The 23467-nt window shown below is 47.8% G+C and overlaps 1 protein-coding gene across 2 annotated transcripts in view; it reads right to left on the bottom strand.

Annotated features, from left to right (window-relative positions):
* Positions 1 to 4981, bottom strand: part of ZFAND4 (zinc finger AN1-type containing 4) — a 75234-nt gene extending 70253 nt beyond the window's left edge. The window contains exon 1 of one of the 2 annotated variants that reach the window (XM_075347253.1): positions 4944 to 4981. The gene's annotated coding sequence lies outside the window, so the exon portion shown is untranslated. The other variant, XM_075347252.1, reaches the window with a different exon arrangement.
* Between the last annotated feature and the right edge of the window lie 18486 nt (positions 4982 to 23467).

The following is a 23467-nucleotide window of genomic DNA, read 5'->3' as shown; positions in this document are numbered from 1 at the left end:
ATAATGACATCACTTCCCTGCAAAACTGCAGGCAAGCGATGTACATTACTGCAGGTAAACCGCGAAAAACCGCAGGGAATAACGCAGGAAAACGCAGTGAACCGCACAGAATTTGCTGCCTGCGTTATTCCCTGCGGGATTTCACGATTACATTGCAGTCAATGGAGTGAAATCCCGCAGCGATGTGCGGAAAAGAATTGACATGCAATTGTTTTTGCTGCGGGAATCCCGCAGCAAAACATGCAGCTGTCAAAATCCGCCTAGTGTGCACAGGATTTTTTTTTTCCATAGGTTTTGCTGGTGATTCACTGCAGAGATGTTATGAACATTTTCTGCAGCGAAACATGCAGCAAAACCGCAGGAAAACCGCGGCAAAAACCGGCAAGTGCGCACAGGGCCTTAAAGTTAGAAAAAGTTCTCAAGTTATTCTTCTTGGTATGTTTAGTTTTTTGTTTTAAATTACAAAACCCCAGCATTTGAACAGGGGGTGTGTAGACTTTCTATAACCATTGTAGTGACTTACACTAGTGTAAACAATGCGAAACCTTCAAGGGTGGTGAATTATGACCACGGACTGGAAGCTCCGCAGGTCAGTGCCTTCTCTCGTCTTATTGACCCCTTCATTACTTATTCTGGTGTTTGCTACTCCCCATTTGTAAAGCGCTGCAGATCCATAAAGATGAATATTATATTGTACGGATGCGTTTTGTTCACATAAAGAGCAGTTCTCTAAAATTATTCTTTTCTTTATCACTGGTGGTCATAAATGGTTTGAATTTCTTTTTTCCGTTTGCCATTAATGAACAGTGCTTTTGTGCAAAGCAAGGGGGTCTGAAAGCAGCTTCCCAAGGGGATGTGCACAGGATTTTTACAGTGGGTCTGCTGTGAAAAGTGCCTGAAAAAATTGCTAAATAAAAAATAAAAAAAAAAAAAAAAAGATTCTTAAATGACTCTTCTGATTCATTTGTATTATAAAACCACTTTCGCTGTCCCCTCCTTTTACCCAATCACTTCAATTTCTTATTTAAAAAAATACAAAAAAGGAAACCCCCCCCAAAAAACGCCTGATTGAGGGGGGGGGGGGGGGGGGAGTGCCTGTCCCTTATTTGAAACAGAAAACCGACCAGCACATCCAAGAAACAGACAAATGTGAATAGGTGCATACTGAAGGAATGAGTCATTATAATGAAAGAGAATACAGCTGCACAAAGAAATATTATACTACAGTAGGCAAGCATTGACTAAAATTTGGAAATGCATTACTGCCATAGAAACCATGTAAAAATGAGGTACGTGGTACACAATTTGGCCAATTAGTGATAAGCCCAACAGGCAGCAACAAGGCGTGCTCCGCTGTTGGGATCCCATCCATTAATGCCTTCTAGCTGGGATAGAAGCCTACAATTTAAAAAGGGAAGGTAGGATCTAGCTATAACTTTAATTAAAACGCCCTTGGCTTGTGGGCGGAATGCTCAGTCAGAATATAAAGAAAAAAAAAAAATACAAAAACTGGTCTGTTTCTTGGACGTGTTGGTCAATGTGAACCAGTGCATCCTGAAGGAACTAGTCCATACAATGAAAGCTGCACACTGAAATGCACTCAAGAAGAGGGTCCCAATAACAGAGTACGCCTTGTCGCTGACTGTTGGGCTCATCACGAATTGGCCATATTGTGTACCAAGTACCTTATTGTTAACCTAGTAATGCAGTTCCAGATTCAGCGTTTACCTGGTATAGAATTTCAGCCTGCAGCTGCATTTGCTTTACTTCTTTGAAGCTGGTCCTGATGGAATCTGCTCCAAAATAGGCTCTGTCCAATCAGAAGGCTTCAAAAACTCTTCAGGAAATAAAAACAAAAAATAGCGAAAGGACAGCATCTCATCTTCTAGAAAACACGTCCTTTTTGACAGTTTCAAAACAAAACTGTGTTCATATTGCCCTAGACTTTCACATACACAATGATCATAGCCAAGGCCTAAAAATTCTGTCCAAAGACGAAGTTACACGTCTGCACTTAGAGCGCAATATGCGACCAACTGCCTAACATAAGCCCACAAGTCAGTTAGATAAGGTAGGAAAGCCATTATTATGATCTGAGCTTGGACAGAGTTCCATGATCTCGTGAATTTGGCCTAAATTATTAGTTTTACTTATTTGTGGCACGTTTTCAGAGACTGATTTGGATTTTAATTCTATTCGAGAGACAAGAGAGGCTGGCGGACCCCACCGGGAGCCGGCTAATATGTAAGCTGCAGTAGAAAAACGGTTCATGTTACCAGAGCCACAGGTTCATAAATCACAGCCCAGCTCTATTATGGCAGCCATGTTTGTTTTACTGTAAAGCACTGATGCTTCCCAGAGTAATTATGCTTTTTGAAGGCGCCTGACCCTACCGCTTGTCTCTAATGACTAGGAAAAGGCAGTCAGCCATAGGGAGATGAGCGGGGAGCATACAGTGAGTTACTTAGCTGCTAATGGTTGTAACTATGGTTACCCAAGGTCCTGCAAATGAGATAAGCGGCATAATGAATCAGAACATTTCTAATTGGAGGTATTTGCTAATACTTCATATTGGGATAGGATCTTTTAGATGGGAATACCCCTTTAAGTTCTGGCTGGAGGGGTCCATTGTAAAAAGGTGGAAGGGACAGCTCTACCTCCTGATGTACACGGTTACATTAAACCAAATAGTTTTGCCATATACACTTCTGCAGTTGGTCTACTTTTATAAGTGGATCCAACACAGAATGGATCCCAGTGACATTGTGTGGGGCGCTGATTGGATTTCCAACATTTAGATAAGTCTAGCGCTGCATGTATTACCGACTTGTCATCAAATCTTACAGAACAGTCCGCAGGGCTCTGGACGAAGCCTCCATGTTTCTGCAGTGTGTCCGGGGGTTCCATCTGAATCCCACATAAAATGATATACAGGCGACCTGCTGATGGGTCCATTGAATACAATGATATAAGGAGTTCAAATGGACTCAGTTTGTATTGAATGTGCCCATTTATTCGGACGCGCAAAGAAATATAATCTGCAGAAACGTGGTGTGAACAGGGCCTAAAGCAATTGTGAATGAAACCAAATTCTAGAATCCACACTTGACCAACTCCCTGAGGATCATTTCTGCTAACTTATGTGATCATGATGTGACCCGTCACCTGTATACAGGCCGACCCTGTAATATGGAGACTGTGCATGTATACAGACCACCAGGTGGGAACATGTACAAGCCTGATCTGGAAAAAAAACCTCACACTTTTCAGCCCCCCCCACCCCCGAGCAGGGCACGCACGCGCACGCACGCACTTCTCCCGCCCCCCCCCCCCGAGCAGGGCGCGCGCACACCCACCCCAGAGCAGGGGGCGAGGGTGCGCGCCGCACACCCACCCACCCCAGACGAGGGGGCGAGGGTGCGCGCGCGCACACACACCCACCCCAGACGAGGGGGCGATGGTGCGCGCGCGCACACACACACCCACCCCAGACGAGGGGGCGATGGTGCGCGCGCGCACACACACACCCACCCCAGACGAGGGGGCGAGGACGCGCGCGCGCACACACACACCCACCCCAGACGAGGGGGCGAGGACGCGCGCGCGCGCACACACACCCACCCCAGACGAGGGGGCGATGGTGCGCGCGCGCACACACACACCCACCCCAGACGAGGGGGCGAGGACGCGCGCGCGCGCACACACACCCACCCCAGACGAGGGGGCGATGGTGCGCGCGCGCACACACACACCCACCCCAGACGAGGGGGCGAGGACGCGCGCGCGCACACACACACCCACCCACCCCAGACGAGGGGGCGAGGACGCGCGCGCGCACACACACACCCACCCACCCCAGACGAGGGGGCGAGGACGCGCGCGCACACACACACCCACCCACCCCAGACGAGACGAGGGGGCGAGGACGCGCGCGCACACACACACCCACCCCAGACGAGACGAGGGGGCGAGGACGCGCGCGCACACACACACCCACCCACCCCAGACGAGGGGGCGAGGACGCGCGCGCACACACACACCCACCCCAGACGAGGGGGCGAGGACGCGCGCGCACACACACACCCACCCCAGACGAGGGGGCGAGGACGCGCGCGCACACACACACACCCACCCCAGACGAGGGGGCGAGGACGCGCGCGCACACACACACCCACCCCAGACGAGGGGGCGAGGACGCGCGCGCACACACACACCCACCCCAGACGAGGGGGCGAGGACGCACGCGCACACACACCCACCCATGACGAGGGGGCGAGCGCACACACACCCACCCCAGACGAGGGGGCGAGGGCGCGCGCGCACACACACACACACCCACCCCAGACGAGGGGGGCGAGGGCGCGCGCGCGCCACACACACACACACACACACACACACACACACCCACCCCAGACGAGGGGGCGCGCGCACACACACACACACCCACCCCAGACGAGGGGGCGCGCGCACACACACACACCCACCCCAGACGAGGGGGCGAGGGCGCGCGCGCACACACACACACACCCACCCACGACGAGGGGGCGAGGGCGCGCACACACACCCACCCACCCCAGAGCAGGGGGCGAGAGCGCGCACACCTCAGAGGAACACTATAGATGCCCCACACCTGGAAAATGGCCCTTGAAGAGCTGACAATCTCCTTACGACTTAGAGGGCATGACCTACCTCCACACGAGTCAGCAGATCACTCACCGGCGGAGATACCCATAAGAGGTAACACTTGGCACAAAATGGTAGGGGTATCCTGGGTGAGATTTCCCAGCACTGTTGCCCCCCCTATCACTCCCCCACTAATATTTAGCCTGCCCTTCTATCCGGGGTGTATGGAGCGGCACATTACCCCCGACCTCCCGGCTATTATATCGGGGCAGATAGACCCCCACCCTGTACTCCCCTCCAACACCTTTCCACCGACTAACCCGAATTCGCTTCCAAGCCACGCCCCTCCTTTGTGACGTCAGAAAGACTGACAGACAATCGGACCATTTAACATCCGGCTCTAACAACGGCAACCCTGAGGCAGAGGGGCAGCCAATAAAAAGAGGGGGCGTGGCCATGTAGACAGTAGAGGGAGGCAGCTACTGGGAGGAGCGAGAGGGGCGGGACCTTCTGCTCTTGTTGTTGTTACAGAGATATCCGGACGTTAACCCCTGTCCTTAACAACGGGAGTCACATGACCCTTCAGTAAGGACGGCACAGGGCACCGCTAGATCATGTGACCAGATGACATCACCTAAAAAGAAACTATTGATGTTATAGTCATGTGACCGGTCACTTTTCGGAAGAATCTCTGCGCCTCCTGTCATCATGTGTCCAGTCAGGGTTGCGTCTAGATCAGAGTTGATTTTTTGTGGTCCTCAAAAAATCAACTCTGATCTAGCTGCTTCAGTAGTGAGCCGGCTATATCGGAGTTGATTTTTTGAGGCCTCATTTTTTCCACTCTGATTTAGCCGGCTCACTACTGAAGTGTCTAGATCAGAGTGGGTTTTTTGTGGTCCTCATTTTTTCCACTCTGATCTAGCCGGTTCACTGCTGAAGTGTCTAGATCAGAGTTGATTTCTTGAGGCCTCGCTGTAGTCACATGTTTTTGGTCACCTCATTTTATCCACTCCGTTCTAGCTGCTTCACCAGTGAGGTGGCTAGATCAGAGTTGATTTTTTGATGATCTCTGTGATCTTTTCTCCATACAACACAGTTCAGTTTCTACAGCGGGGTCTCCAGGCCTCAGAGCAGGGGCTGGAATCAGATTTATAATTGGAATGATTTCATGTTTTTATTTATTAGATGCTCACACTGTTATATTTATTATTTTTTTCCAAAGGGCAAATTTTTATTTTCATTATTATTATAACTTACATTTTATTATTATTTTTTACAATATAAATAATTCCACACAGCGCTGATTGTTCAGTTTTGCTGGAATTTTAATTTTACCGTATTTCCACAAGTCGTGACCGCATGACTGACATTGAAAGAGTGGGCGGAGCCTCACAAGGAAAAACGGAACCGCGCAGCTGACAGTCTTCATAACTTACCATATTGGATCAGAGTGGATTTTTTGAGGATCTCCCTGTAGCCTTCATTCTGTACATTTGGTACTGAAGTGACTGAAATTCAGTTTTTTGAAGAGTGGGAGGAGCCTCACGGCGAAAAACGTAACAGAGCGCAACCGAGAAAGTGCTTATAATTTCACACATGGTGTCGTAGTGGATTTTTTGAGGACCTCATTTTAGCCACTACATTATGTATATTTGGTACTGAGGTGACTGCAGTGGATTTTTTCGAAGAGTGGGAGGAGCCTCACGGCGAAAAACGTAACAGAGCGCAGCCGAGAAAGTGCTTATAATTTCACACATTATGTCGTAGTGGATTTTTTGAGGACCTCATTTTAGCCACTACATTATGTACATTTGGTACTGAGGTGACTGCAATGGATTTTTTCGAAGAGTGGGAGGAGCCTCAAAGCAAAAAGCGTAACAGAGCGCAGCTGAAAGTCCTCATAATATCCACATTGTGTCGTAGTGGATTTTTTGAGGACCTCAAAAAAGCCACTCCGTTCTAGCTGCTTCAGTAGTGAGCCGTCTATATCAGAGTGGATTTTTTGAGGACCTCATTTTAGCCACTACATTATGTACATTTGGTACTGAGGTGACTGCAATGGATTTTTTCGAAGAGTGGGAGGAGCCTCAAAGCAAAAAGCGTAACAGAGCGCAGCTGAAAGTCCTCATAATATCCACATTGTGTCGTAGTGGATTTTTTGAGGACCTCAAAAAAGCCACTCCGTTCTAGCTGCTTCAGTAGTGAGCCGTCTATATCAGAGTGGATTTTTTGAGGACCTCATTTTAGCCACTACATTATGTATATTTGGTACTGAGGTGACTGCAATGGATTTTTTCGAAGAGTGGGAGGAGCCTCAAAGCAAAAAGCGTAACAGAGCGCAGCTGAAAGTCCTCATAATATCCACATTGTGTCGTAGTGGATTTTTTGAGGACCTCAAAAAAGCCACTCCGTTCTAGCTGCTTCAGTAGTGAGCCGTCTATATCAGAGTGGATTTTTTGAGGACCTCATTTTAGCCACTACATTATGTACATTTGGTACTGAGGTGACTGCAATGGATTTTTTCGAAGAGTGGGAGGAGCCTCAAAGCAAAAAGCGTAACAGTGCGCAGCTGAAAGTCCTCATAATATCCACATTGTGTCGTAGTGGATTTTTTGAGGACCTCAAAAAAGCCACTCCGTTCTAGCTGCTTCAGTAGTGAGCCGTCTATATCAGAGTGGATTTTTTGAGGACCTCATTTTAGCCACTACATTATGTATATTTGGTACTGAGGTGACTGCAATGGATTTTTTCGAAGAGTGGGAGGAGCCTCAAAGCAAAAAGCGTAACAGAGCGCAGCTGAAAGTCCTCATAATATCCACATTGTGTCGTAGTGGATTTTTTGAGGACCTCAAAAAAGCCACTCCGTTCTAGCTGCTTCAGTAGTGAGCCGTCTATATCAGAGTGGATTTTTTGAGGACCTCATTTTAGCCACTACATTATGTACATTTGGTACTGAGGTGACTGCAATGGATTTTTTCGAAGAGTGGGAGGAGCCTCAAAGCAAAAAGCGTAACAGAGCGCAGCTGAAAGTCCTCATAATATCCACATTGTGTCTTAGTGGATTTTTTGAGGACCTCAAAAAAGCCACTCCGTTCTAGCTGCTTCAGTAGTGAGCCGTCTATATCAGAGTGGATTTTTTGAGGACCTCATTTTAGCCACTACATTATGTATATTTGGTACTGAGGTGACTGCAATGGATTTTTTCGAAGAGTGGGAGGAGCCTCAAAGCAAAAACCGTAACAGTGCGCAGCTGAAAGTCCTCATAATATCCACATTGTGTCGTAGTGGATTTTTTGAGGACCTCAAAAAAGCCACTCCGTTCTAGCTGCTTCAGTAGTGAGCCGTCTATATCAGAGTGGATTTTTTGAGGACCTCATTTTAGCCACTACATTATGTACATTTGGTACTGAGGTGACTGCAATGGATTTTTTCGAAGAGTGGGAGGAGCCTCAAAGCAAAAAGCGTAACAGTGCGCAGCTGAAAGTCCTCATAATATCCACATTGTGTCGTAGTGGATTTTTTGAGGACCTCAAAAAAGCCACTCCGTTCTAGCTGCTTCAGTAGTGAGCCGTCTATATCAGAGTGGATTTTTTGAGGACCTCATTTTAGCCACTACATTATGTACATTTGGTACTGAGGTGACTGCAATGGATTTTTTCGAAGAGTGGGAGGAGCCTCAAAGCAAAAAGCGTAACAGAGCGCAGCTGAAAGTCCTCATAATATCCACATTGTGTCGTAGTGGATTTTTTGAGGACCTCAAAAAAGCCACTCCGTTCTAGCTGCTTCAGTAGTGAGCCGTCTATATCAGAGTGGATTTTTTGAGGACCTCATTTTAGCCACTACATTATGTACATTTGGTACTGAGGTGACTGCAATGGATTTTTTCGAAGAGTGGGAGGAGCCTCAAAGCAAAAACCGTAACAGAGCGCAGCTGAAAGTCCTCATAATATCCACATTGTGTCGTAGTGGATTTTTTGAGGACCTCATTTTAGCCACTCCGTTCTAGCTGCTTCAGTAGTGAGCCGTCTATATCAGAGTGGATTTTTTGAGGACCTCATTTTAGCCACTCTGTTTTAGGTGATTCAGCAGTGAGCCGTCTAGATCAGAGTGGATATTTTGAGCACCTCATTTTTGCCACTCTATTCTAGATGATTCACTAGTGAGCTGTCTAGATTGGGCCCGTGAGTCACTGTGGCCCCGTGGACCTCCTGACGACGATCGTACTTTCATTTATATCGGTATCACCATCACAGATGCCAATACAATTGAAAGGAACAATGCGAGGAGGAGCAGAACACTCTATTTCTAATCATTCTACTACTATGTGTCTGTGAGACACTGATGTTTCAGCATGGAGGACTGCGGTTACTAGAGATGAGCGAGCCTCTGAAGGCTCCGTTCGAGGTGCCGTTCGACGAACCGTTTGACGAACCTCTCGAACCCCATTGAAAACAATGGGAGGCAAACACCTAAAAACACATAGAAAACACCTTCAAAGGTGTCCAAAAGGTGACAAACAACTCACAACATACCACAAACACATGGGAAAGTGACAAGGACATATACTCATGCGAAAACGAAACAGCTGGACGAGGAAAAAGAGGAGGAGACACAGATATAGGCATGGCACGCCCTTCTAAAATCATGTAAAACACAGCAAAGGGACTCTAAGCAGAGTCTCCCTTTTTTCCAAAAATTGGGCCACACACACCCCTTCAGTGGCATCACTTGTGCCCCAGTTGCAAACTTGACCTGTTGATTTGCATCAAGCACATTCAAAAATACGCCAGCCTTAACTGTCTTCAGGATGACACCTGGGTAGGTAGCAAAGTCCTTGCTGAACTATGACTTGTTCATCTTGGATCATTTTTAAAAACACAGCAAGGGGACTCCAAGCGGAGTCTCCCTTTTTTCCAAAAATTGGGCCCCACACACACCACTTCAGTGGCATCACTTGTGCCCTAGTTGTAAACTTCACATGTTGACTTGCATCAAGCACAATCCAAATCCACAAGCCTTTACTCTCCCCAGGATGACACCGGGGTAGCAAAGTCCTTGCTGATCCATGACTTGTTCATCTTGATGAACATTAGTCTGTCCACATTGTCACTGGACAGACGTGTGCGCTTATCTGTCAGCACACACCCAGCAGCACTGAAGACACATTCAGAGACATCGCTGGCCGCGGGACATGACAAGATCTCCAAGGCGTAAGTGGAGAGCTCTGGCCATTTTTCAAGATTTGAAGCCCAAAATGAGCAAGGCTCCATTTGCAAAGTCATGGCATCGATGTTCATTTGGAGATACTCCTGTATCATCCTCTCCAGCCGTTGACTATGTGTCAGACTTCTTGTCTCTGGTGGCCTTGCAAAGGAGGGTCTAAAAAATTATGAAACGATTCAATAAAACTGCTGTTACCACCAGATACGGTGCTGCTGGTACGGTTTGACTGTTGATGACGAGACAGTCCCCTGTTTGTCAAGTTACAACTGGGAGATTCACTCCCTGCACCTGCACGGTTGTTTGGTGGAAAAGCCGAGCTAAGATCGAGTAACAGCTTCTGCTGATACTCCTGCATACGTGCGTCCCTTTCTATGGCTGGAATTATTTTGCAAAACTTGGACTTGTACCGGGGATCTAAGAGTGTGGCAAGCCAGTAGTCATCATTACTTCTAATTCGGACAATCCGAGGGTCATGTTGAAGGTAGTGCAGCAAGAAGGCACCCATGTGTCTTGCGCATCCCTGCGGACCAAGTCCTTGCTGTGTTGGTGGCGGCGAGGTGATAACCATGCTGCCTTCCTCTGACATATCCTCCCAACCTCGAACAAACGAAATTTGACCAAGGTCTCCCTCATCAGCTGAGTCTTCCATGCCCATCGACAGTTCGTCCTCCATTTCTTCATGGGCTCCTGCCCCTTCCTAAACAGTTTGGCTGCTACCATGCGCCCTTGTTAATCCCTCTCCCCCACTGTCCCATGCCTGCCGCCTTGTTGATGATGAACGTCTGGTCCTTGTAGATCTTGTTAACCCTTCCGTTGTCATGCTAATAATGGCATTGTCAGCGCTAAACATATTCGTCGCCATGTCGAAGCTGTGCAGAAGGGTGCATAGGTCCTTGATCTGAGACCACTCCATCAGCGTGATCTGCCCCACCTCTGCATCTCGTTGGCCCAGGCTATACGTCATAACGTATTGCACCAGGGCTCGGCGGTGCTGCCACAGTCGCTGTAACATGTGGAGAGTCGAATTCCAGCGTGTCGTCACATCGCATTTCAGGCGATGAACCAGCAGGCCGAAAGACCTCTGCAGCGATGCAAGTCGGTCAGCTGCGGCGGTTGAACGGCGGAAGTGAGCAGAGAGTGACCGTGCCCTGTGCAGAAGCCCATCTAGGTCGGGATAGTGGGTGAAAAATTGCTGGACAACAAGGTTCAAAATGTGAGCCATACAAGGCACGTGTGTCACCTTGCCCCGGCGAGGGGCCGCACCCAGGTTTGCAGCATTGTCGCACACGGCCTTACCTGGCTGCAGGTTGAGTGGAGACAACCATTTACGAAACTCTGAGTGCAGAGCTGACCACAACTCCTCAGCTGTGTGACTCTTATTTCCCAGACATTTCAACGTAAAGACCGCCTGATGCCGTTGAGCTCTACTGCCAGCATAGTAAGGAGGTGTGTGGGATTCCTTGTGCACAGTTACAACGCGGGTGGCCTGACCACACAGGCTTTGGGCGGAGGTGGAGGACCCAGATGAGGTTGAGGAGACAGAAGCAGTGGAGGAACTTCGACATACAGAGGATTGACGCACAAGTCGTGGGGACGGCAAGACTTGTTCAGCAGACCCCTCACCATCTCTCACCATAGTTACCCAGTGCCCAGTCAGCGACATGTAACGCCCATGTCCATGCTTACTGGTCCAAGTATCGGTGGGGAAATGCACCCTGTCACACACAGAGTTTCTCAAGGAAGCGGCGATGTTGTGTGCAACATGCTGGTGTAGCGCAGGCATACCTTTCTTGGAGAAGTAGTGGCGACTGGGCATCTGGCACTGTGGCACTGCGACTGATATAAGGTCTTGAAAATCCTCTGTGTCCACCAGGTGGAAAGGCAGCATTTCGGTAGCCAAGAGCTTACAGAGGGTGAAAGTCAACCTCTTAGCTTTGTCATGGCTCGGAGGAAATGGCCTTTTATTTGTCCACATCTGAGGGACCGAGATCTGGCTGCTGTGTGGAGACGGTGGTGAGTAGGGTGTCCCTGGAAAACTGCAGATCTGTGAGGAAAGTGCAGGCGGAGACATGATGTTGCCTTCATCCAAAGTTGATGCTCTCGATGTCTGAGAGAGCTCTACACCAGCACTTGTTTCCCCTTCCAAACCAACTGACAACCTGCCAAGCAAACTGGCTGTTGCGGTTAAAGAGGTGGAAGATCTGCGTGGAAAAACATGTGTGACAGCTGTCCCCACAGTCATAGAAGATGAAGGGCGCGCGGAGGAATTTGAAGGGGCAGGCGGTGGTTGGCTCGCTCCGCTAGGCCGCATTGCAGCACGGTGAGCTTCCCACTGGGACTTATGCTTGTTATTCATGTGACGATTCATGGAAGAAGTTGTCAAACTGGTGAGGTTTTGGCCTTTACTTATAGATTGGTGACAAATTTTACAGATCACATGATTTGGGAGATCCTTTGCAAGGTCAAAAAAGGACCCGGCTAGGCAAGGCTTAGAGGCCATGCGACCTGCAGAGCCACCCCGACTTGTGCTCAGAGGCAGAGTTGTGGCTGAGGATGCAGTTGTTGACGTGCTTCCAGTTCTCCGACTCTGTCCAGGAAGGCGCAAGGTAACTTCGTCATCAGTTGCATCCTCCTCCACCGCCTCTGGTGTCCTCCTCGAGTGCCTGACTGTGGGTTGACAGTAAGTGGGATCTAGAACTTCATTATCAAGTTAAGTTGTCATCCCAATCTGGTAACTGCGTCTCATCGTCATCAGTATGTTCCTCATTCTCTCTACCAACAGGTGTTACAGTTTGGGAATGAGGGTCTACATTATGCTCAGAAACTTGGTCATCAAGGCCTGAATCAGACTCACAAAGCTTCTGGGCATCACTGCAGACCATTTCCTGGTCTGTACTCACTGTAGCTTGGCAACAGACCTCTGATTCCCAGAGGCTATAGTGTGACTGAACAGCTCTGCAGACTCAGCCATCTCTGTTACACCATACTCTTCAGGGCGGGTGGAGACTTGAGAGCTGGGAGAAAGCAAGTGCGATTGGGATGACAACTCAGAGGACTGTTGTTTTTTGGATGTTGAAGTTGAGGTGGAGGAGAGGCCACTTGTTGGAGCACTTGAGATCCATTCAAGCTTGTTTTTTTTTGTGCATCATCTACCTTTGTTACAGTTGTTCGGTTCCGTAAAAAAGGAAGCACATCGGATTGTCCACGGAAAGTAGTAGACATCTTACTTTTGCTGGAAGATGGCATTTCTTCAGCAGATGTTAATGTAGCTTTCCCACCTACCCCACGGACACAAACTTTTTTTCCTTTTCCAACACGCCTGTTCCCCTTTCCACCAGCATCTGTCCTTTTGCCACTCATTTTGTTAGCGAAAAGATTGGACACTTAAAATGTGGTAGCAAAAATGGAGAGGTGCTGTAGATTGCAGCGGTGGTCTAGCTTTATTGACAGCTGAAGAACCAACACTGACTATCCCAGACAATTTTAATATGCCCCTAACAGTGGCAGCACAGTTTGCAAATAGAATTGTGTGGGAAAAATGGGCAGTTGGGTAGAATGCCCGGGTGCTGTGGGTAGCAGGACAGCAAAGGGACACTAACGTAGTATTCCAGACACAATGGCACAAAAAGGATGGCACAAAAAGTGTCAGCTCTTTGGTCAAATAAAATAGCATGGCAAAAATGGGCAGGTGGGTATAATGCACGGGTGCTGTGGGTAGCAGGACAGCAAAGGAACACTAAGGCGGGCTTTGCACGTTGCGATATCGCAAGCCGATGCTGCGATGTCGCACGCGATAGTCCCCGCCCCCGTCTCAGGTACGATATCGTGTGATAGCTGGCGTAGCAAAAATTATCGCTACGCCAGCTTCACGCGCACTCACCTGCCCTGCGACCGTCGCTCTGGCCGGCGACCCGCCTCCTTCCTAAGGGGGCGGGTCGTGCGGCGTCATAGCGACGTCACACGGCAGGCAGCCAATAGCGGCGGAGGGGCGGAGAAGAGCAGGATGTGAACATCCTGCCCACCTCCTTCCTTCCGCATATCCTACGGAAGCCGCGGTGACGCCGGTAGGAGATGTTCCTCGCTCCTGCGGCTTCACACACAGTGATGTGTGCTGCCGCAGGAACGAGGAACAACATCGGACCGTCGCGTCAGTGTAATTATGGATTACGCCGACGCTGCACCGATGATACGATTACGACGATTTTGCGCTCGTTAATCGTATCATCTAGGCTTTACACACTACGATGTCGCATGCGATGCCGGATGTGCGTCACTTTCAATTTGACCCCACCGACATCGCACCTGCGATGTCGTAGTGTGCAAAGCCGCCCTAAGGTACTATCTCAGACACTTTTAGGATGTCACAAAAAGTGTCAGCTCTTAGGGCAAATAAAATAGCATGGCAAAAATGGGCAGGTGGGTATAATGCACGGGTGCTGTAGGTAGCAAGACAGCAAAGGAACACTAAGGTAGTATTCCAGACACTTTTAGGATGGCACAAAAAGTGTCAGCTCCTTGGGCAAATAAAATAGCGTGGCAAAAATGTGCATGTGGGTAGAATGCACGGGTGCTCTGGGGAGCAGGACAGCAAAGGAAGCCTCACTTTCTATCCCTGCTAATGAAAAAATGCAGTAAGGAATTGCCTGAGCTGAGGTAGCCAGACGCTGTTATCTAAATCCCTACACCGCATTTGCACGGACATGCTTAGCAGCTATGGCTATGAATGCCTGTAAATCAGCCCTGAAAAGGGCTGAAATAACCAGCAGTCCCTAATCCCTAAAGCGCTGTGTAGATTGCACTGTATCTCTATAGCGCACACAGCAGCAGCAGCAGCGTGAGCGGTGACTGTCACCCACACGCAGAAGACAGATAATAGCGGCGAAGGGGAAAATGGCCGTATCTTATAGGTTAAGGACATGTGACATGCACAGCCTATGACACATGCCCTTGCTTGTCTGGCAAAAATCAACTTAGCTGTGTTTGTGTCTGTGATTTGCTGACAGCTTGGAACGCTCCACTGCACGCGCGGTTAGGGGAAAAAAAAATTAATAAATGGTGATCGGCATTCTCTCAGCACTTTGCAGTAGCACAGATCTAAACCCCGTCCCCCCCGCACACTATAAGCTGAAATTTGATAATAGTGTGAATCACAGAGTGACTCACACTATTACAGTGAAAAGCCAGCTAGTAACTAGCTAGGCTTTTTGGTGATCGAACCGTTCTCGAACGTAACTCGAACTGTCGAGCTTTTAGCAAAAATCACTCGAACATGAAATTGGCGAACCTCGAACATCGCTCATCTCTAGCAGTGACGTCACTACTGCGCACTGATGTGCTAAAATGTCAGAGTGGCATAACAGTGGACACACGCTGAGGAGACTGGGGCAGTGGCTGAATGAGGAGAAGTGAGTATATTTGTGTATTTAATCAGGAATTCCAGAGGACTATGCGGAAGCATTTATTGGGGTTGCAAAATAGTATATGGGGCTGCATATTGTTAGGACCAGGATGACGGGTAGGCCCAGGAGGTGGATCCACTGGACTGAGCACCCAACCGAGGGCAAGGTGCCCGGTAGCCGAAGCACTACGGGTAGCAGGACAGTCCGTTCAGAGGAGTGGGTGTAGAAGTCCCTGGGATCACGGAGTCTCTGAAGGTAGTCCGGGTGACGGAGCGCAGGTTCGGAGGCCGAGATGATGTCAGGCAGGGTCCACAACCAGCGGAACGGGGAGATCGGTCACCGCACAGATCCAGGAATCGGAGACGGTAGGGACTGAGAAGATGGCGGACAGTCCGTTCGGGGTTCTGGAACCGTCAGGACCGGTTGGCGGGACAGGAGTGGCTCTACAAGAGAGATAGGTGAGTACGAGACAATGGCACAGGGAGACCTGACTCCTAGCTTAGCAAACACGAAGAACAGGCCCCGCCCACTTGGAAAGGAACCCCCTATATACCCTGTACCTGCATCTTCAATATCCTGTTGGAGGACGCTGGCCCTTTAAGAAAAGGTCAATGACCGCGCGCACGCCCTAATGCGCATGCGCGAGGCCCGGGTGCCAGAAGCCAGAGCAGGATGCGGTGTACAGGAGGCAGGAGTGCCGGGCCGGCTCAGGACAGCAGACGGGCGCCGGGACCGGGGACCGGGTTGCCTGGAGGACGCAGGTGAGGGAGCATGGAGGCTGAGGAGCAGGGGACCGGGGAGCGTGGCACGGGAGTGGGGAAGCGAGGTCCGGGAGCGGGGGAGCGTGGCAGAGGAGCCGGGGAGCGTGGCAGGGGAGCCGGGGAGCGTGGCAGGGGAACCGGGGAGCGTGGCACGGGCACCGGGGAGCATGGCACGGGCACCGGGGAGCGTGACACATATAACTATATGTTGGCGCACAATATTATATTGGGGCACACAATATGGTGGTGCACTATATGGGGGCTGCATACTAGTATATGGCAGAATATAAGGGGTGCATACTACTATATGGAGGAATATAAGGCGTGTACTAAACTATATGAAGGAATATAAGGGGAGCATAATACTATAAGGAGGAATATAAGGGGTGCATAATACTATATGCAGGAATATAAGGGGTGCATAATACTATATGAAGGATCCCTTTTACATGGAATATAGGGGTGCATTATACATGGAGGACTATGGAGCTGCATAATCCAATATGAAGAACTATGGGGTGCATTTTAATACATATAGGACTTAGGGGGTTGCATTATATGGAGGACTAATTGGGTTACCTTATACATGGACTTTAGGGGTGCATTATACAGTGCCTACAAGTAGTATTCAACCCCCTGCAGATTTAGCAGGTTTGATAAGATGCAAATAAGTTAGAGCCTGCAAACCTCAAACAAGAGCAGGATTTATTAACAGATGCATAAATCCTACAAACCAACAAGTTATGTTGCTCAGTTAAATTTTAATACATTTTCAACATAAAAGTGTGGGTCAATTATTATTCAACCCCTAGGTTTAATATTTTGTGGAATAACCCTTGTTTGCAATTACAGCTAATAATCGTCTTTTATAAGACCTGATCAGGCTGGCACAGGTCTCTGGAGTTATCTTGGCCCACTCCTCCATGCAGATCTTCTCCAAGTTATCTAGGTTCTTTGGGTGTCTCATGTGGACTTTAATCTTGAGCTCCTTCCACAAGTTTTCAATTGGGTTAAGGTCAGGAGACTGACTAGGCCACTGCAACACCTTGATTTTTCCCTCTTGAACCAGGCCTTGGTTTTCATGGCTGTGAGCTTTGGGTCGTTGTCTTGTTGGAAGATGAAATGACGACCCATCTTAAGATCCTTGATGGAGGAGCGGAGGTTCTTGGCCAAAATCTCCAGGTAGGCCGTGCTATCCATCTTCCCATGGATGCGGACCAGATGGCCAGGCCCCTTGGCTGAGAAACAGCCCCACAGCATGATGCTGCCATCACCATGCTTGACTGTAGGGATGGTATTCTTGGGGTCGTATGCAGTGCCATCCAGTCTCCAAACGTCACGTATGTGGTTGGCACCAAAGATCTCGATCTTGGTCTCATCAGACCAGAGAACCTTGAACCAGTCTGTCTCAGAGTCCTCCAAGTGATCATGAGCAAACTGTAGACGAGCCTTGACATGACGCTTTGAAAGTAAAGGTACCTTACGGGCTCGTCTGGAATGGAGACCATTGCGGTGGAGTACGTTACTTATGGTATTGACTGAAACCAATGTCCCCACTGCCATGAGATCTTCCCGGAGCTCCTTCCTTGTTGTCCTTGGGTTAGCCTTGACTCTTCGGACAAGCCTGGCCTCGGCACGGGTGGAAACTTTCAAAGGCTGTCCAGGCCGTGGAAGGCTAACAGTAGTTCCATAAGCCTTCCACTTCCGGATGATGCTCCCAACAGTGGAGACAGGTAGGCCCAACTCCTTGGAAAGGGTTTAGTACCCCTTGCCAGCCTTGTGACCCTCCACGATCTTGTCTCTGATGGCCTTGGAATGCTCCTTTGTCTTTCCCATGTTGACTATGTATGAGTGCTGTTCACAAGTTTGGGGAGGGTCTTAATTAGTCAGAAAAGGCTGGAAAAAGAGATAATTAATCCAAACATGTGAAGCTCATTGTTCTTTGTGCCTGAAATACTTCTTAATACTTTAGGGGAACCAAACAGTTCTGGTGGTTTGAGGGGTTGAATAATAAATGACCCTCTGAATAAACTTTTCACAATTTAAAAAAAAAAATAAAAAAAGAAATAACATTCTTTTTTGCTGCATTTCACACTTCCAGGCTGATCTACAGTCCAAATGTCACAATGCCAAGTTAATTCCGAATGTGTAAACCTGCTAAATCTGCAGGGGGTTGAATACTACTTGTAGGCACTGTATATGGAGGATTATAGGGCTGCATAATACAATATGAAGGACTATGGGGATGCGTTATAATACATATAGGATTATGGGGGCTGCATTATATGAGGACTAATGGCGTTACCTTATACATGGACAATAGGGCTGCATTAGAATACATTAAGGACTATGGGGTGAATAATACAATACACTGTGTGCAGAATTATTAGGCAAATTAGTATTTTGATCACATGATACTTTTTCTACATGTTGTCCTACTCCAAGCTGTATAGTGAAAGCCAACTGCCAATTAAGTAAATCAGGTGATGTGCATCTCTGTAATGAGGAGGGGTGCGGTGTAATGACATCAACACCCTATATAAGGTGTGCTTAATTATTAGGCAACTTCCTTTCCTTTGACAAAATGGGTCAGAAGAGAGATTTGACGGGCTCTGAAAAGTCTAAAATTGTGAGATGTCTTGCAGAGGGATGCAGCAGTCTTGAAATTGCCAAACCTTTGAAGCGTGATCACCTAACAATCAAGCGTTTCATGTCAAATAGCCAACAGGGTCGCAAGAAGCGTTCCGGGACAAAAAGGCACAAAATAACTGCCCATGAATTGAGGAAAATCAAGATGCCATTTGCCACCAGTTTGGCCATATTTCACAGCTGCAACGTTACTGGAGTATCAAAAAGCACAAGGTGTGCCATACTCAGGGACATGGCCAAGGTAAGGAAGGCTGATAAACCACCACCTCTGACCAAGAAACATAAGATAAAACGTCAAGGCTGGGCCAAGAAATATCTTAAGACTGATTTTTCAAAGGTTTTATGGACTGATGAAATGAGAGTGACTCTTGATGGGCAGATGGATGGGCCAGAGGCTGGATCAGTAAAGGGCAGAGAGCTCCGCTCCGACTCAGACACCAGCAAGGTGGAGGTGGGTACTGGTATGGGCTGGGATCATCAAAGATCAACTTGTGTGACCTTTTCGGGTTGAGAATGGAGTGAAGCTCAACTCCCAGACCTACTGCCAGTTTCTGGAAGACAACTTCTTCAAGCAGTGGTACAGGAAGAAATCAGTATCGTTCAAGAAAAACATGATTTTCATGCAGGACAATGCTCCATCACATGCATCCAACTACTCCACAGCGTGGCTGGCCAGTAAAGGTCTAAAAGATGAAAAAATAATGACATGGCCCCCTTGTTCACCTGATCTGAACCCCATAGAGAATCTGTGGTCCCTCATAAAATGTGAGATCTACAGGGAAAGAAAACAGTCCACCTCTGGGAGCAGTGTCTGGAGGCTGTGGTGGCTGGAGGCTGTGGTGACTGGAGGCTGTGGTGTCTGGAGGCTGTGGTGTCTGGAGGCTGTGGCGGCTGCTGCACGCAATGCTGAGTGTAAACAGATCAAGCAATGACAGAATCTATGGATAGTCGGCTGTTAAGTGTCATCATAAAGAAAGGGGGCTATATTGGTCACTAATTTTTTGTGGGTTTTTTTGCATGTCAGAAATGTTTATTTCTAAATTTTGTGCAGTTATATTGGTTTACCTGGTGAAAATAAACAAGTGAGATGGGAATAGATTTGGTTTTTATTAAGTTGCCTAATAATTCTGCACAGTAATAGTTACCCGCACAGACAGATATCCTCCTAAGGCTATGTGTCCACGAGAGAATGTAGCTGCGGATTTTTCTGCATCAAAATCCGCAGCTTTCCCGCAAAATCCGCACCTTTTCAAAGGTGCGGATTTGCCGTGGATTTACCGCGTAATTGCCGCGGATTTGATGCGGATTTTTTTTTCCCAATTTTAAAGCCAAAATCCGGATGAAAATCCGCAACAATAATTGACATGTTGCAGATTTTTCCGGACCAAAATCCGCACGAAATCCGCTGCGGAAAAATCCACAGCATGGACACAGCATTTCCAAAATGCCATAGAAATGGCTGGGAAGTGCCGGTGCTGCAGATTTTCGTGAAATCCGCGGCTTTTCTGCGAGAAATCCGCGGCAAAATCCGTGCATTTTCCGCTGCGTGGACCTAAGATAGCCAAATCTAGCCTAAGATAGCCAAATCTAAAAAACCCCACTCCAACTGCCAAAAATATTAAGCTTTGATATTTATGAGTCTTTTGGGTGATTGAGAACATAGTTGTTGATCAATAATAGAAAAAAATCCTCTGAAATACAACTTGCCTAATAATTCTGCACACAGTGTATGAAGGACTATGGTGACTGCATTATAATACATATAGGACTATGGGGGTGCATTATAATATATGGAAAACTATGGGGTGCAGTATAATATACGCAGGACTGTGGGGTGCAGTATAATATACAGTTAGGTCCAGAAATATTTGGACAGTGACACAAGTTTTGTTATTTTAGATGTTTACAAAAACATGTTCAGAAATACAATTATATATATAATATGGGCTGAAAGTGCACACTCCCAGCTGCAATATGAGAGTTTTCACATCCAAATCGGAGAAAGGGTTTAGGAATCATAGCTCTGTAATGCATAGCCTCCTCTTTTTCAAGGGACCAAAAGTAATTGGACAAGGGACTCTAAGGGCTGCAATTAACTCTGGAGGCGTCTCCCTCGTTAACCTGTAATCAATGAAGTAGTTAAAAGGTCTGGGGTTGATTACAGGTGTGTGGTTTTGCATTTGGAAGCTGTTGCTGTGACCAGACAACATGCGGTCTAAGGAACTCTCAATTGAGGTGAAGCAGAACATCCTGAGGCTGAAAAAAAAAGAAAAAATCCATCAGAGAGATAGCAGACATGCTTGGAGTAGCAAAATCAAAAGTCGGGTACATTCTGAGAAAAAAGGAATTGACTGGTAAGCTTGGGAACTCAAAAAGGCCTGGGCGTCCACGGATGACAACAGTGGTGGATGATCGCCGCATACTTTCTTTGGTGAATAAGAACCCGTTCACAACATCAACTGAAGTCCAGAACACTCTCAGTGAAGTAGGTGTATCTGTCTCTAAGTCAACAGTAAAGAGAAGACTCCATGAAAGTAAATACAAAGGGTTCACATCTAGATGGAAACCATTCATCAATTCCAAAAATAGACAGGCCAGAGTTAAATTTGCTGAAAAACACCTCATGAAGCCAGCTCAGTTCTGGAAAAGTATTCTATGGACAGATGAGACCAAGATCAACCTGTACCAGAATGATGGGAAGAAAAAAGTTTGGAGAAGAAAGGGAACGGCACATGATCCAAGGCACACCACATCCTCTGTAAAACATGGTGGAGGCAACGTGATCACGTGGTCACTTGTGTTTATTGATGACATAACAGCAGACAAGAGTAGCCGGATGAATTCTGAAGTGTACCAGGATATACTTTCAGCCCAGATTCAGCCAAATGCCGCAAAGTTGATCGGACGGCGCTTCATAGTACAGATGGACAATGACCCCAAACATACAGCCAAAGCTACCCAGGAGTTCATGAGTGCAAAAAAGTGGAACATTCTGCAATGGCCAAGTCAATCACCAGATCTTAACCCAATTGAGCATGCATTTCACTTGCTCAAATCCAGACTTAAGACGGAAAGACCCACAAACAAGCAAGACCTGAAGGCTGCGGCTGTAAAGGCCTGGCAAAGCATTAAGAAGGAGGAAACCCAGCGTTTGGTGATGTCCATGGGTTCCAGACTTAAGGCAGTGATTGCCTCCAAAGGATTGGCAACAAAATATTGAAATTAAAAATATTTTGTTTGGGTTTGGTTTATTTGTCCAATTACTTTTGACCTCCTAAAATGTGGAGTGTTTGTAAAGAAATGTGTACAATTCCTACAATTTCTATCAGATATTTTTGTTCAAACCTTCAAATTAAACGTTACAATCTGCACTTGAATTCTGTTGTAGAGGTTTCATTTCAAATCCAATGTGGTGGCATGCAGAGCCCAACTCGCGAAAATTGTGTCACTGTCCAAATATTTCTGGACCTAACTGTATGTAGTACTATGGGGTGCAGTATAATACATGGAGAACTATGTGGTTCAGTATAATATATGGAGTACTATGGGGTGAATTTTACATAGATGGCTATGGGGTGCAGTATATGTAGGACAATGGGGTTCAGTATAATATACAGAGGACTTTGAGGGCTGCATTATAATACATGAATGACTATGGGGAGTGCATTATACAGTAATACATGGAGTACTATGTGAGCTGTATTAATAATATTAATAATAATAATAATAATAATAATCTTTATTTCTATAGCGCCAACATATTCCGCAGCGCTTTACAATTCAGGAGGATCATATACAAAAAAGTAACAGTAATAACAGTAATAGAAAATGCAATATTTAGCGGGGAAAAAAGACAACCCTGCTCGTGAGAGCTTACAATCTACAATGAGATATGGGTGGGGGGGGCAAGGTACAAGTGCTTATTTACAATGACAATCCAGCAATTTCAAGGAAATGGGGGATAGATAATGGCTTCCTGGACCAGTGGGCCTGAATCTTGAGATGCATTTGGGTGGCATGGAGTTTGACGTGAGGTTATGTTGTGAGAAGTTGTAGAGGCACTGTGTGAATTGGATTAGATTAGGGAGTGTGGTAGGCCGCCCTAAAAAGATGCGTTTTTAGGGAGCGTCTGAAGCAGAGTAAGTTATGATTCATTATAACTTCTTGGGGTAGATGTCACGCTCTCCGGCTCCCCTGCTCTGCTCCCCGGCTCACCTGCCACGCTCCCCGGCTTCCCTTCTTCTCTCCCCGGTCCCCAGCCTCCATTGCCTGCGGTCTCCAGGCGGTCCGGTCCCCGCTCCCGGCGCCCGTCGGCTGCTCAGCCCCAGCCCGGCTCTCCTGCTTCCTGCTCACCGCTCCCTGCCCTGGCTTCTGGCACCCGGGCCTCGCGCATGCGCATTAGGGCGCGCGCGCGGTCATTGACCCTTTCTTAAAGGGCCAGCGTCCACTGACAGGAAATTGAGCACACAGGTACAGGGTATAAAGGGGTTTAGTGTCCAAGTGGGCGGGGCCTGTTCTTCGTGTTTCCCAAGCTAGGAGTCAGGTCTCCTTGTGTCTCTGTGCCATACTTACCTATCTCTCTTCTAGAGCCGCTCCTGCCTCGCCATCCGGTCCTGCCGATTCCCGAACCCAGAACGCTGACTATCTGCCATCCTGTCAGTCCGTACCATCTCTGATCCCTGAGGTGACCCGTCCTCTCGCTCCATCGGTTCCGGACTCCGCCTGACAACATCTCGGCCTCCGAACCTGAGCTCCGTCACCCGGACTACCATCAGTGACTCCGTGGTCCCAGGGACTTCTCCATTCTACTCT

This window comes from Anomaloglossus baeobatrachus, chromosome 5 (genome assembly GCF_048569485.1).
Source record: "Anomaloglossus baeobatrachus isolate aAnoBae1 chromosome 5, aAnoBae1.hap1, whole genome shotgun sequence".
Classification (NCBI taxonomy): Eukaryota; Metazoa; Chordata; class Amphibia; order Anura; family Aromobatidae; genus Anomaloglossus; species Anomaloglossus baeobatrachus.
The sequence above is the reverse complement of the archived record's forward strand: the minus strand, read 5'-3'. Positions and strand labels throughout refer to the sequence as shown.